Source organism: Furipterus horrens, unplaced genomic scaffold (genome assembly GCF_987537825.1).
Source record: "Furipterus horrens unplaced genomic scaffold, mFurHor1.1.pri manual_scaffold_11, whole genome shotgun sequence".
Taxonomy (NCBI): Eukaryota; Metazoa; Chordata; class Mammalia; order Chiroptera; family Furipteridae; genus Furipterus; species Furipterus horrens.
The window spans coordinates 21,560,161-21,573,883 of record NW_028327181.1 but is presented as its reverse complement, the minus strand read 5'-3'; positions in this window follow the sequence as shown (position 1 = coordinate 21,573,883).

Below are 13,723 nucleotides of genomic sequence, written 5' to 3'. Positions count from 1 at the left end.
TGGGTGGGCTTGGTTCCTGCCCCTGCGCAGGGCCCAGGCTCCTCCTGCTCCCGCTGGCAGTGGGGCTCCTAGTATGTGCACAGAGACAGAGCCGGGACAGTTTTCCATGGTGGAGGGTCTGGTTGGAGAACTGAGGCTTGGCTGGGCCCAGTGGGTGTGTCCCCACAGGGCTGACAGGACCAGGCCAGGGACTTGAGATCTGCGGAGGAAGCCGGAACCAAGGACACCTCTCGTCTTTCTCCCCGTCCTCCCCTCTGGTCTGCTTCCCTCTCCCCACTCTCAATGTTTTGTCCACCCTGTAACCTGGCTAGATCCTCCAATTTCCCTGGCTGGGGAGCAGGAAAGAGGAGGGAGTTTCCGGAATGTCTCTGTAGAGCTCCAGGGGGAGGCTTGGCACCTGGAAATTGTCAGCCGTCTCCTTGGTGACTAGCAGCTAAATAATTCTGGGGACGGGGGAGGGCAGGGGGGCTCTCAGCAGGGCGGCCAAGAGAAGCAGCTTTCGGCCCCACGACTCCTCACCACCTGTGTTGGTCTGGGCTGATCAGGAGACAGAAACCACACCAGCTATTTGAAAAGGAAGAATCTGTGATAAAGAATTGATAATTAGGTAGAAAGTTGCTAATTAGGTGATGGCAGGGTCTCAAAAGCATGCTTAGGCACTGCTCCCAGGGCTGGGGAAACCAGCGGGAGAGGGTGGACAGACTCCACTGTGGGCATTTTGAGGAGGGGACCCAGAGCCTGGCAGCCAGACCTCTGAGGACAGGGCACCTGCCAGCTAGAGCTGGGGTCTCTGAGGCAGGGGTGTGGGGGTGGGTGGTGGATGATATGCTGCATGTGCTGAAAAAGCTGCCAACTGGATTCAGCTTGAGGACGGGGCTGCTGCCGCTGGGGGACAGTCACTTCCAGGGAGCACAAGGATGCAAGCAGGAAGAAGCATGTCCACCCTTCCTCCTCCAGCCTGAAGCGTCCCTCCAGCGGCCCCTAGTGGGAAACTCTAATAGGAAACAGACGGCAGAGCAGAACTGGGGGAGGGGTCACTGCACTACTAAGCAGTGTGGAGAGAACAGGTCTGGAGCCGAGGAGCAAGAACCTTAAAGTACTAGTCACCGTCTCCTAGGCCAGCTCCAATGGATAGAGCAGGGCCAAGCACATAGTAGGTGCTCATCTAATACCCTGGTCTGGCCCCTGCCTTGGTTAGTTCCTGAAAGGGCACATGGGCAGGCCTTCTGAACTTACTCTGGCTTTTCTTGCAGAATTCCTGACATGCCCAGGATGTGACAGCTGGAAGGAATTCATATCAAGGTGATGATGAAAACAACAGGGCAAAGACGTGGCCTTAGGAGAACGAGCTGTAAATCACCGTGATCAAATCATATAGTGAGAGTAAAGGACAAGATACATAGATCTATGGGACAGAATTAGAACCCAGTCCAGAAACACACCCCAGTACATTGGATTGTAGTACAGTATATGCTAAAGTAGTATTTCAGGCCAGTGGGGAAAAGGATAGTTTATTTAACAAATTGTATAGGCATGCCTGGCTATCTCTGAAAAAACAAGGTTAAGCTCTCTACCTCACAAGTTATTAAAACTACATTTCAAATAGATGAAAGATTTAAATGTATTTAAATTTAAATATTTAAAACCATTTAAATATTGTTTTTATATTTAAACAATTTCATAAGGAAATATTTAAAACAATTTTAAACAATATTTAAAACAATTTAAATATTTAAAATAATTTAATTTAAAAATTAGGAGACTATTTATATAACGTAGGGTTGAGGTGATTTTTCCAAACAAAACAGAAAATCCAGAAGCTATGAAGGAAAAGCTAGACATGAAGTGTTTAAATTTTAGAAGGATAAAAGATAACATGTACAAAGTCAAAAGACAAACTGTAGACGGGAGAAAATGTTTCAATATACACCCCTGATGAAGAGTAAGCCTCTGTCATCCACGAAGAGCCGCTACACGCGGTAGGAGACAGGAATCGTCTGGTCGGAAATGGGCGACACCTGTGAACAGGTGACAGGTGCCAGAGAAAACCCAAACAGCCGGTGCTCTGACGGGAAAACTCCCCCTCACTAATTGTCAAGGAAATGCGGATTTTAAAACTGGGATGCCACTTTTCGTTGCTCAGAATAGCAAAACTTCAAAAGAGCAATGAAAGCTGGGGCTGGGGAAGTTAGGGGGAAAACCACTTTTTTTATCAAAACTTGTGGAGAAATGAGTTACCGTCGCTTTTTGAGGAAGGGATCTAAAAACATATATACGGACTAAGAATATGCCTCTCTTTGACCCACCTATGTCATCCCTGGCTATTTATCCTACAGAAAAAACAAACAAACAAAAACAGCAGTGAACTCCAAGATGCAAAAATATACAAACAAACAAAATTGTATAGCCTTTTTTTTTTTTGTGGTGGCAAAAATACTAGTAATGGTTGCCTGATAAACATATACCCATATACTGTAATATGCACGTGTAAAAAAGAATAAATTACAAAATGACAAGTGCTCTATGATTCCACTTGCGATACCTGTAAAGTAGTCGAACTCTTAGAAAGCGAAAGAATACTGGTGGCCAGGGGCTGGGGCAGACGGGAAAACGGGAGTCGTTTCATGGGGACAGGGTGCCAGTTTTGAAAGATGAAAAGTGCTCTGTACACTTAGCAGTGGTTAAGATGGTAAATTTTACGTCATGTATATTTTACCACAACTTAAGACAAAGAATAAATTAGAGGGCTTGTTGCAACGTCAAGTGAGAACGCAGCTTGTGGAGAAATCCGTGTGGTATCTGTGGGATAAGGACAATACCTGTAAATAAATTGCCTCTTGGGCCGTCCAGGCCTGTCTGGGCCGGGCCCGAGTGCCCTGACTCCAGCGCGCCCCCTACCGCCTCAGGGCTGAGGGTTTTAGGTGGGAGCCAGCACTGAACTAAGCTCTTTGGCTTTCTCAGCCTTTGGGTGGCAAGTCCCTTTCAGGCTCGTGCCCCAGCATTCTCCCATCTCGGCCCCTCCACCAAGCACCAGGCCCCACAGGTGTTTCCAATACTTGGCACAAACTTTATTGAAGTGAGAGCCCTGTTTATCATCCCCCAGGCCCCAGCTCCTCCTGATTAGGTACATATGACCTGACCTGTCAGCGGGGCCTGAACCAGAAATCAAAGAAGAGACAGCTGTGGCCCCAGCCAGTGTGGCCCAGTTGGCTGGAGCGTCGCACCGTAAACTGAAAGGTCCCTGGTTTGATTCCCAGTCAGGGCACATGCCTCGATTGTGAGTTTGGTCTCCGGTCGGGGTGCATTTGAGAAGTAACTCATTAATGTTTTTCTCTCACATCAATGTTTCTCTCCCTCCCTCTCTCTCTGCCCTTCTCTCTAAAATCAATAAACACATTAAAGAAGAGACTGTTCTGAGCTTAGAAGTGAGAGGGGCATGAACCGGGGGAGCAAAGTAGGGCCCAGAGGAGTCTTTAGCTAGCCTGGGGAGCTGGGGGCTATTCTCAAGCTGAGGGGAGAAGAGCAGGGCAGGGCTGAGTAAACTCTTTAAGGGCCACTGGTCTGCTCGTCTTCTCAGGCCATATGTTATCTCTCCAGTCTCCAAGGCTCTTCCCTCAGTGGGAACATCCTCCAAACTCAGCCTCAATTTCTCTTTCCTTAATTTCTCAGCGGTCAGAAAATCCCTCTGGACACAACAATTTTAAAAAAGCTTCTCTTCACAACTCCACTCTTCCTACAGCTACAGAATTACCAAAAATTAAATACTGAAAACAGCCTAGAGATCCCTTATGTCTCAAATCCTTCTCAACCTAGAATCTCCCTCAACAGCACCCCTGAACAATGGTCACGTGGTTGATGCTTTAACAATCTAAGCTATGTGGCCCAATATGGTAGCCGCCAGCACACATGGCTATTTAAAAATGAATCCCGCATCTGGGTACACAGTTGGCCCTTGGACAGCACATGGGTTAGGGGTGCTGACTGCCCGCACAGTTGAAAATCCACATACAACTTGTTGGCCCTCTGCGTACCCAGATTCCCACCAGCCAATTGACAGTTAATGCAGGTTTGAACTGTTGAGGGCTAATTGAAAAAAATCCCCATATAAGTGGACCCGTGCAGTTCAAACCTCTGTTGTTTAAGAGTCAATTGCATATCCAAAAGAAATGAAATTAGTATCTTGAAGATATAGCTGCCCTCGTGTGTGCGTTCACTAGAGCATCATTCACAGTAGCCAAGATGTGGAAACAACCTGTCAGTCAATGGGTGAACGGGTAAAGGTGATGTGGCCCAGACGCATAATGGAATATTACCAGGCCGTAAAGGAAGTCCTGCCATCTGTGACAACAGAGATGAACCTGAAGGGCACTATGCTACGTGAAATAAGCCAGACAGACAAATACTAATACTGTGTGGTATCACCTATGAGTGAAATGTTTGTTAAAAGAAAAAAAAAAATCAGACACGGAAATAGAGAATAGAATGGTGGTTTCTGGGAGCTGAGTGGGGGAAAGGAAATGGGGAGCTGTTGATCAAAGTGTAAAAACTTTCAGTTATAAGATGAATAAATTCTGAGGCTCTCATGTACGGCATGGTGACTATAGGTAATAATACTGTACTGTATACTTGAAATTTGCTGAAAATAGCTATTAAAAGTTTTCACCAAAAGGAAGGTAAGTTAGTAAATTGATGAACATGTTAATGAACTTGACTGTGTAAACGTATATCGAATCATTGCATTGTGCACTTTAAATAAATATAATTTTATTTGTCAATTATACCTCAGTGAAGCTTGGGGAAAAAATTATCTAAAACTAAAATTCAATTCTTAGTCATTCCAGCCACATATCAAATGCTCAATAGCCACATGTGTTGGACAATGTGTAAGACATGCAAAGGATCTCATATTTTACCCCAGTTGTAAGCTAACAATTAATCTCCCAGCTTCATGGATACTGACCAAAGACCCGAAACTCCCAGGTCTGAGACAAAGGGCACTACTATCTGCAGCAATATCAGTAGCCAGAGGAGCAGTGTTTTATTGCCCCAGGCTCCTGAGCCCCAGTTCCCACAGGGCAATATGAAGAGAGCCAGATAATACCCGCCCACGCAGTGGCTTGCAACACCGGAGAGGAACCGCGAGTTCAGGCAATCTGACTCCTTTATACTGGGCAGGAGGCATGCTGTTAAATGTGCTAGCCTTCACCTTCCAAGGCTGTTGGCTGGACAAACGTCCTTACAAGTGTCCGGAGCACAGGCATGCAGTGCTTCTGCTTCAAAAACGTGCACAAATACAAGAGACCCATGGAGAACTGTCTCCCAACCCAATGCAGTTGTTGAACTTTTCCATCACTCCAGAAAGTTCTGTTGGACAGTTCTGCTCTAAGCCATGGGGAACTGGCTGCTTCACTAGGTTGTCCAGCACTTCTGAATTCAGACCTGAGGAGTCACAGAAACAAGCCAGCATCTCTGGTTCAGGGTGAGCTTCTACCTGCATGCATACATGTAAATTTCATGGTGTTTTCCTTGATGTCCATTCACATCACACTGCTTGTCTTTCTTAACTAACCTGTGAATGCTGGGTCTGCTTCAAATCAATGTGGTGCTGCACCTGCGGCTTTCATATGCTCTGGGTCCGTGAGGACCCTGAGTGTCCATGATGGGCAAAGGTGACACACAACCAGGGGACATTGTGGAACGGTCCAACACTCTGGGCCACTGGTGCCCAAACATTAGCAGGTATCAGAATTCCCGGGCGGGGGGGGGGGTGAGAAAAGAACTTGCTGAGCCCCATTCCCAAAGTTTTGCATTCAGGAGGCCTGTGGCAGGACCTCAGAGTTCACATTACATTCCAAGACCTCAGCTGAGACAGCTGTTGCCAATGGGGGGTCCTCACTGTGACACCGTTGGTGACAGCAGCACTTTGGGTGCATGTAACTGATACGTGGATGACGCTGTTTGTCTTACTGGTGTTTGTGCTTTAATAACCAGCACGTCAAACTAGTTGTATTTTTAATCAACTTGATTTAAGGATATATTTACATATATTCATAGTACAAAGATTACCTTTCTCCATCATTACTGCCCAGACTTCAACCACGCTTTTAACACCTTCACCATCTTTGCCAAAGAGTGAGGACTCGGAGGGGCCTGCCGTTGGTCCTGCTCTGCTGCTGGAGCAGACCCCCACCTCTCGGCCCCCCTCCTGCAGTGATGAATTGGCGTTGTTAGTTTCCATGGGATTTTCCCAGGACTTGTGAGGATCTCCTTCCCACCCTTTTCTTCCTCCCTTCCTTCCTTCCTCCTTTAAAAATTAAAAAATATATATTTATTGATTTAAGAGAGAGAGAAACATCAATGTGAGAGAAAAACATTGAATGGTTGCCTCCCATTTGCACGGAAACCTAGGTATGTGCCCTGACCAGCAACCGAACCCCCGGCCTTTTGGTTCCAACCGACCAAGACCCCCAGCCAGGGCTCTTCCTTCCTTCTTTCCTCAGGAAGCGGGAACATGCTCTCTCACCTTTAAATGCTGAGAAATTGTCAGGGCTGATTACAGTCTCAGGTTCTCCATCCGAAGGCAAAGGCCCCTGCTCCCTTCTGCTGAAGCCCGAAGGCTCTGGAAGGAGGAAGAGAGTCCTAGCGTGGGGGAGGGGGTGGTGGGCAGGCACGGCTCCTGGGCCCTCAGCTTCCCTCTGCTCTGGGTGAGGTGGGACAGTCTTTCCCTTCGGGCAGCTGTCACTTCTCCAGTCCTGAGGCTTCAGGTAATAACAAAGCCTCTGGGTGAATCCTGAGACACGAGCCATGTGAGCAACCTGGCCCAGGAAAATCCATCCAGGACAGAATCCATGTTCCTTTTCCTAGAGCAATAAGACATTGCCTTTTTAAAATAATTAATTAATTAATTTTTAATCCTCACCCAAGGATATGTTTTAGACAGAGGGAGGGAGAGAGAGAGAGAGAGAGAAACATTGGTGTGAGAGAAACATTGATCAGTTGCCTCCTGCATGCGTCCTGACCAGGGATCGAACCTGCAAACTAAGTGGGTGCCCTGACAAGGAATCAAACCAGCAACCCACTTTGGTGAACAGGATGACGGTCAGGGCAAGGCCCTTCTTAATGGGTCTAGTCTTAATGGCCGTGGGGCAGCAGGGAAGACAAAAATATAACTAACAAGGAAGGAAAATAAATATTCGAGGACCGTGCACTTGCAGAAAGAGCGCCTTCGAGGAGCTCAGGTCAGGTCGGCTGGTCTTGCTCTCGTCCCCAGGACTAACTGGGAGACACAACCCCGCAAGACAGGCCACCTCCGGCCGAGCCCTGCAGACCCCGGGTGGTGTTTCCCCCTCACTGTTCATTCCGTAGGTCTCTCTGCTGCCGGCCCTCCCCGTCTCAGTGACCTCAGACAGACATAAAAACGGCTGAGCTCAGCGCAAGTGACGGAGACATGCACGTTGCCTCGGGGTCCCGGTGGACCCCAGCTGGGTACCCTGCCGCCCTCGGCTCCAAGTTCCAGGATAAAGTGAACTCATTTATTCAGTTGTTTTAAGTGAGCTCACGCAAGGCAGTGCCAGGGAACAGCGACATAAATCTCTCCCAGCATGCAGAGCCACTGCCAAACACCTTGGACAGAACTTTCTGCCTGTTCACGACGTTTTTTCCTCCCCTCTACCGATGGGGCGGGGAAAGAACTAAAAATCCAAGGGAGTGGGGGGAGGGTGTTAGCCGATTCCGGGAATGACAAACTTGTCAACGCTTTGGCCTAATAAAAATTCTTCCAGTAAAGAAAGGCAAACTTTTTACCTCAGAGATTTTCCTTACCGCTTTCGAGGGGCTTGGAGGGCGTCCCTGGTCATCTGGTCTGGCTGTGGGTGACCCTGGACGAGGGCTGGGGGGTTTTCTCACATCTTGAAGGCCACCCTCTGGGCTGTGGGCACAGCCTCACACGCTCCTAAACTGGAGCACACTCAGCGGGCTGTTTGGAAACTTCCCAGCCAGGGAAAATCTTGACCTTTAAGACCGCAGACTTGCCCTGGCCGGTGCGGCTCCGTTGGTTGGAGCGTCGTCCTGTAAATCGAAAGGTCGTGGGTTTGATTCCGGTCGGGGTACAAGCCTAGGTTGCGGGATTCGTCACAGTCGGGGGGCATGCAAGAGACAACCGATCGATGATTCTCTCCCTCCCTTGCCCTCTCTCTAAAATCAATAAGCATGTCCTCAGAGGAGGGTTAAAACGGAGAAAAAAAAAAAAGACTGCAGAGTCCCTCAGAGAAGGGACAGTGAGCCGTGTGGCTGCAGGATGAAGAGCTGGGCCCGTTCTCCCTTTACTAAGAGATTTTTAAAAAGTGTTTATACTCTTGGCAAACACCGCGAAGCAGCAAGTGCGTAGGAGAGGCGCCCAGCCTGTTATCTCTGCCCTGTAGCACCTGGTTTTGTGCCTCCACGTTTCTTGTCTACGACGGTGACTCCTCTCCCCTTTTATCAGCCAGGAATCCTCCCCTAACACTGCGCTGCTCGAAGTGTGGGCTGCAAAGCGCGGCCTCTGCGCCTCGCAGACCTGACCCCGCAAAGCCGCCGCAGTTTAACTCGGGCCCCAGGTGCCTTCTGTTCGCACCGACGCCGAGGGGGGGCGCTGACACGCGTCGGCCAAGGCCGGCTCCTCGAAAACTGGGATACACAGTCTCCTCCTTCCTCCCCTCTTCCTTCTTCCCATAGGCATGGAAGGCCTGTTTTCTTTTTCTTTTCTATAATCTCACCCGAGGATATGTTTTTATTGATTTTGGACAGAGAGAGAAAAAAAACATGGATATGAAAGAGCGATATTGATCTGTGGCCTCCTGTACACACACCGCCCAGGGACTGAATCCACGACTGAGGTATGTACCCTGAGCAGGAATCGAACCCACAGCCTGTTGGTAGACGGGACACTAACCAACTGAGCCACCCGGCCAAGGCAAGGCATGAACACCTCTGAGGCACTAGGCACGGGCTGGGTGCTGGGACCGCAGAGAGCAGGATCCGTGAGGAAAGGCCTCTGCCTCCCCACCTCCAGGTCCATGTCTTCCACCAGATGAAGCAGAGACGAAAGGACTGTAGAGCTGGAAGGGGCCTTAGGGGACAAGGCGGTGGCAGGTGACTTGACTCTGTCCTGGCACAGAACAGGCTGATAACACTCAAGGTGGGGCGAGAACCCAGGTCTCTTGACTCCTCCAAGCCCGCTGGCCGCTGAATCAGCACGCGGGCCTGCAGGGCCCAGGCCAGGTACACCCAGGAGAAACCCCGCACCCCTACCGCAAAACGTCCCCCTCAGCAATCACAGCCTCCTGGCCCAGCTGTGCCCTCTCCTCCTGTCTGCTCCCATCCTGCCTCCTGACTCTTTTGAGTCAGGAAAGGCCTGCCATGTGATTAAATATCGTAAAAGAATCATGAATTCCTCACTAATTAATATATGGACTCAATAAATGATTACTGCTAAGTGGATGCAGTCAAATAAAATCTAGAGGGATTTTTGGAAGTTGACAAAATGGATCTAAAATTAATCTTTGAAAAATAAACTGGTAATAATATTTTTTTTTAAATAAGAGAGAATTAAAGTAGCCAAGAGGAGGAACAAGTTCTTGATAGATATTACATAACAATAATACTTAAAATTGTGGTACTGGCACAAGAATAAACTGGAATTAAGTAGATATCCAGAATCCTATTAGATGTGCATAGGGGCATAGAAATTTAATATGATAAAGGAGATATCAGAAGACAATGGGGAAAATTTTTTTTCAATAAGTGGTGCTATAATTATTAACATTTTTTAAAAGGGAAACTGTGAACAATTTTATGTACCTCACGCCAAAATAAATTTCAGATCTTTTAAAGTTAAAATATCTTTTTAAAGACAAAAAACACAATACTCAGAATAAAATTAAATGTATTCTAGAGCAGTGCTAACCTTCTAGAACTAGCAGATAAAACCTACAAAATTATTGATATATTTCACTACAAAAGTTACATTATTTTGTTTGTTAAAACCATAATATAAATAAGAAAGGCAAACTGGGAAAACATATTTTCAGTAAAAGAAAGTTAATAACTTTATTTCGTTTGGAAAAATTTATTCACATACATATTTCACACAACTTGATAAGGACAGCATTAAGATCCCATAAGCTATATAATTATATACAAAAAAATGAACCATATAAAAAACAATTCAATCTTATTTGTATCAAAAGAAAAGTAACAGAAAAAGTTACCAAGCAGTTTTAAAATAAAAGTACCCAGTTGAAGTGAAATTGGTGGACAATACAAACTGGTATAGTCAGAGGCTTTGGGAAGCAATTGGCACTACCCATCAAAAGCCACAAAAATGCTGTTTTTTTGACCCAGTACTCAAACTATATGACTATAATTCTAAGAAGTAATTCAAAATAATGGGCAAGAAAATTTGCTGCAGCATTATTTATAATCATAATGTTGAAGAAACTGAACACCGTATAAATGTTCAACCAAGTCATATTTACCTGACAGGATAATCTGATCAATTATTAATTTTTATAATTCTAAAGACTATGTAGCAACATGCAGAAACACTGGAATGTTTCAAATAAAAAGACCTAATAATATATCTGTACTTCAGTTAACTACAAATAATTCTTCCTTTTAAGATGAAAAGGACTACATCAAGAGAATAATTGTTATAGTGAAGTGAGATTTTGATAATTTTTCCCCTACTATGTTTGTTTTTCTATTATTTTTAAAATATAAATATTAAATTTAAAATAATGCACATTCTGCATAAGCTGGTGAAGATACATATAAAGGGATGGTCACATGGGGGAAGAAGTCAGAGAATCTAAAAGTTAAGATGGTACAGTTAGGAGTTAATCATTCCGTTTCTTTTCATTTGCAGAAAATGAACTTCCTGTGTGCAAAGTGCTTGTAGCTCATGTTCATCCACATGGGCAGCTCCGCTGTGTGGGGTCTTGGAAACGCGGTATTGTAAATGGGCTGAGTCTCTGAGATCATTTTATTCCAAACTCCCAGCTTATTCAAGACTGAGAACTACAGCATGCATTGCCAGTCCGTGTGAAGGATGCTTCTGATGACTGAGGACCCCCGTGGAGGGGAGCTCACCGCCCAGCCCATCTGGCTCTGCCTACTGATTCGGGCCTCTGCACCTCACACAGAGCGGGCTTCCCAGCCCATCGCTGCCTTCCAAGTGGAACTTCAAGCAACCGATTGCAAAGTAAAGGGCTGGAGTGCAATTGCATTATTCTTCCTCACCAAAAAGAAAATAGCTCAAAAATAAGTGATCCCTATTCATAAAAATTATTCTACAAACAGAATATAGGAACTCATTTTTACATAGGCTATTCTACTGAGTTGAAAAAAATCTATGTGCAGCCCTGGCCAGTGTGGCGGAGTTGGCTGGAGCATCATCCCATAACCGAAAGGTAGTGGGTTTGATTCCCAGTCAGGGCACATACCCAGGTTTTGGGTTTGCTCCCCGGTCTGGGCGCGTATGGGAGGATGAGGGCTGTGTCTGGAGACAGAGGCTCTGACACCTGCCTCAGGCCAGAGTCTGGCCTGTCCATCCCTCCTGAGACACAGGAAGCACAGGAGAGCCCCCAGAACCTCGAAATGAAAACACTAGCGTAGGGAAGTGCAGGGAAGTGCAGGGAAGCAGGGGAAGTGAGCAGCAACCCAGCAGGAGGAGGAGGAGGGAGGCAGCAACACTTTGCAAGGCCATGGGAGAAGTGATGCACAGAAAACACTGGGGCCAGTCCTCTCTGGACACTTCCTGGAATAGAGGGAGTTGGGTTCTCTGCAGCCTATAGCAAGGCTGGGGCATCTCACAGTCCACAGGTTACATGGTGCCAGGAGGGTCTTTAATACACATATACATGGTGTCTCTCTCAGAGTTGGAGGGCTGGAGAGAGGTGGGTGCAACCCAGGAGGACTCTGCTCTTCTTAGTCCCCTGGTGAAACTAACATGTGCACGCCCACTGGGGCCTGAGTGCCCTCCAGGTCAGCAGGCAGGGGCTGTCTGTGCAGCAGCAGCAGTGGGGAGCAGACGAAGGCCCTGGACCTCAGAGGGCCGAGTGCAGGCCCCTGGAGCGAGGGGTCCCTGCTCCGGACTCGCACTTCAGCTCCTATTCCAATGGCTGGGCTGTATCCACTGGGGTCCCCCCTCCCCCCTGCCTCCGTGCATCAACGGGAAGGAGACTCAGCAAAACCAAGACTGGCCACCACCGGCCGAACTTTCCAGCATCTGGAAAGGCACTGCCCGCTCTCAGCAGCGGCCCTCTAAGATTTTCCACTGTGCAGCCCACATGCGGAGGCTGCCAGCGGCCCTCATGGGGACCGAGCTTCACTGAGGTGGATCAACACCTTCTCAGGACCAAAAGCAGTAACGCCTCTTGAGAAAGGCTGTCAGACGTCCTACCAGACGAGGACCAACACGCTGCCTTTCCTGTTATTCAGGGCTGCTGTGGATCCAGCGCCTGACGTCATCCAGGGGCCGTGCCCAGGCGAGGCGCTCACTCCCACTCCCACTGGAAATCGCAGCCCTACCCTGCGTCATTGTGAATGTCAATAGGCTAACAGTGCTAAGCCCGCCAAGACAAACCTCCTGCATTTGGTTTAGTGTTTGGTGCCAAAGAACACACAGCTGGTGAAGCCGGCACACAGATGCGCTGAAGTCATCCGGCTACTCCGCATCTCCCCTTACCTCTCTCTGAGGCAGGCACCGACTGAGACAGATGACCTTGGCCAGGCCACGCATGGACACATGAGGGTCACTTGCAGTTCTGAGCAGTGAGCTGCACCCCGCAATGGGGTCTTTGGATTGTTGACTCACCAAACCGGACAGTCAGTGTTCAGTCAGTTGCGGCCCACAGGACACAGGGGTCTGTGCCTCCTTGGCCACGAGACAAAGGGATGTGAGGAGAGGGGCAAAGGGCAAGGTGGAAGAATGGCCACTGTTTGCAGACCCCGTGGGGACAGCTGCCAAACAGGAATTGCTGAAGACGTTTGTGAGGGGGACTTGTAGAGAGTCCGTCAGCGGTCTGAGCTGGAAAGGGAGGTGCTATAGTTCTATTTAGACCCTCCCTCTACTCCCCAATGCTGAGCTGAGTTCGATGGAAAACGCCTACTCAGTTCTCATATGGTAAGATTGAAAAACAGCTTGACACAGTTTCTACATTTATTCATCCTGCACCATCTAATTGGAGTTCAAAACCAGGAGGGAAAACCTCAGGGAAGAAAGAATGTTGATGGATGAAGAAATGGCAGAGGAGTATTTACTCGACAAGAACAAACATTCACTGAGCACCTGTTATGTGCTGGGGTGGGGGTGGGGGTGGGTACTGAGTGGACCAGAAGAATGGTCACAGCCCAGGGAGGAGGGCAGACATGGCGTAAGGAGAGGCTAAGAGGACACTCGGAGGGGGGAGCTCCACTTTTTGCAGACTCTGTCCCAGGAGTTCTTTGCCCAGTGTCCCCTCCTTCATTACCCCTGTATTCTCAGCTCCATTATAGACGTGAGCCTTGCTGGGCCTACCCTTGGAGAGTCTGTTGTTTCTTGCGTGGGGGAGGAACCTGTGGTTTTCCCTGAGGTGTCCAGGTAATCCTGGTATGAGCTCAAGCTGGTCACTGCCTCAGTGGCCCCATGTTGGACGACTATTCAATTCCCAGTTCCCTCTTGCGAAAGGTGATGCAGACTCTCCTC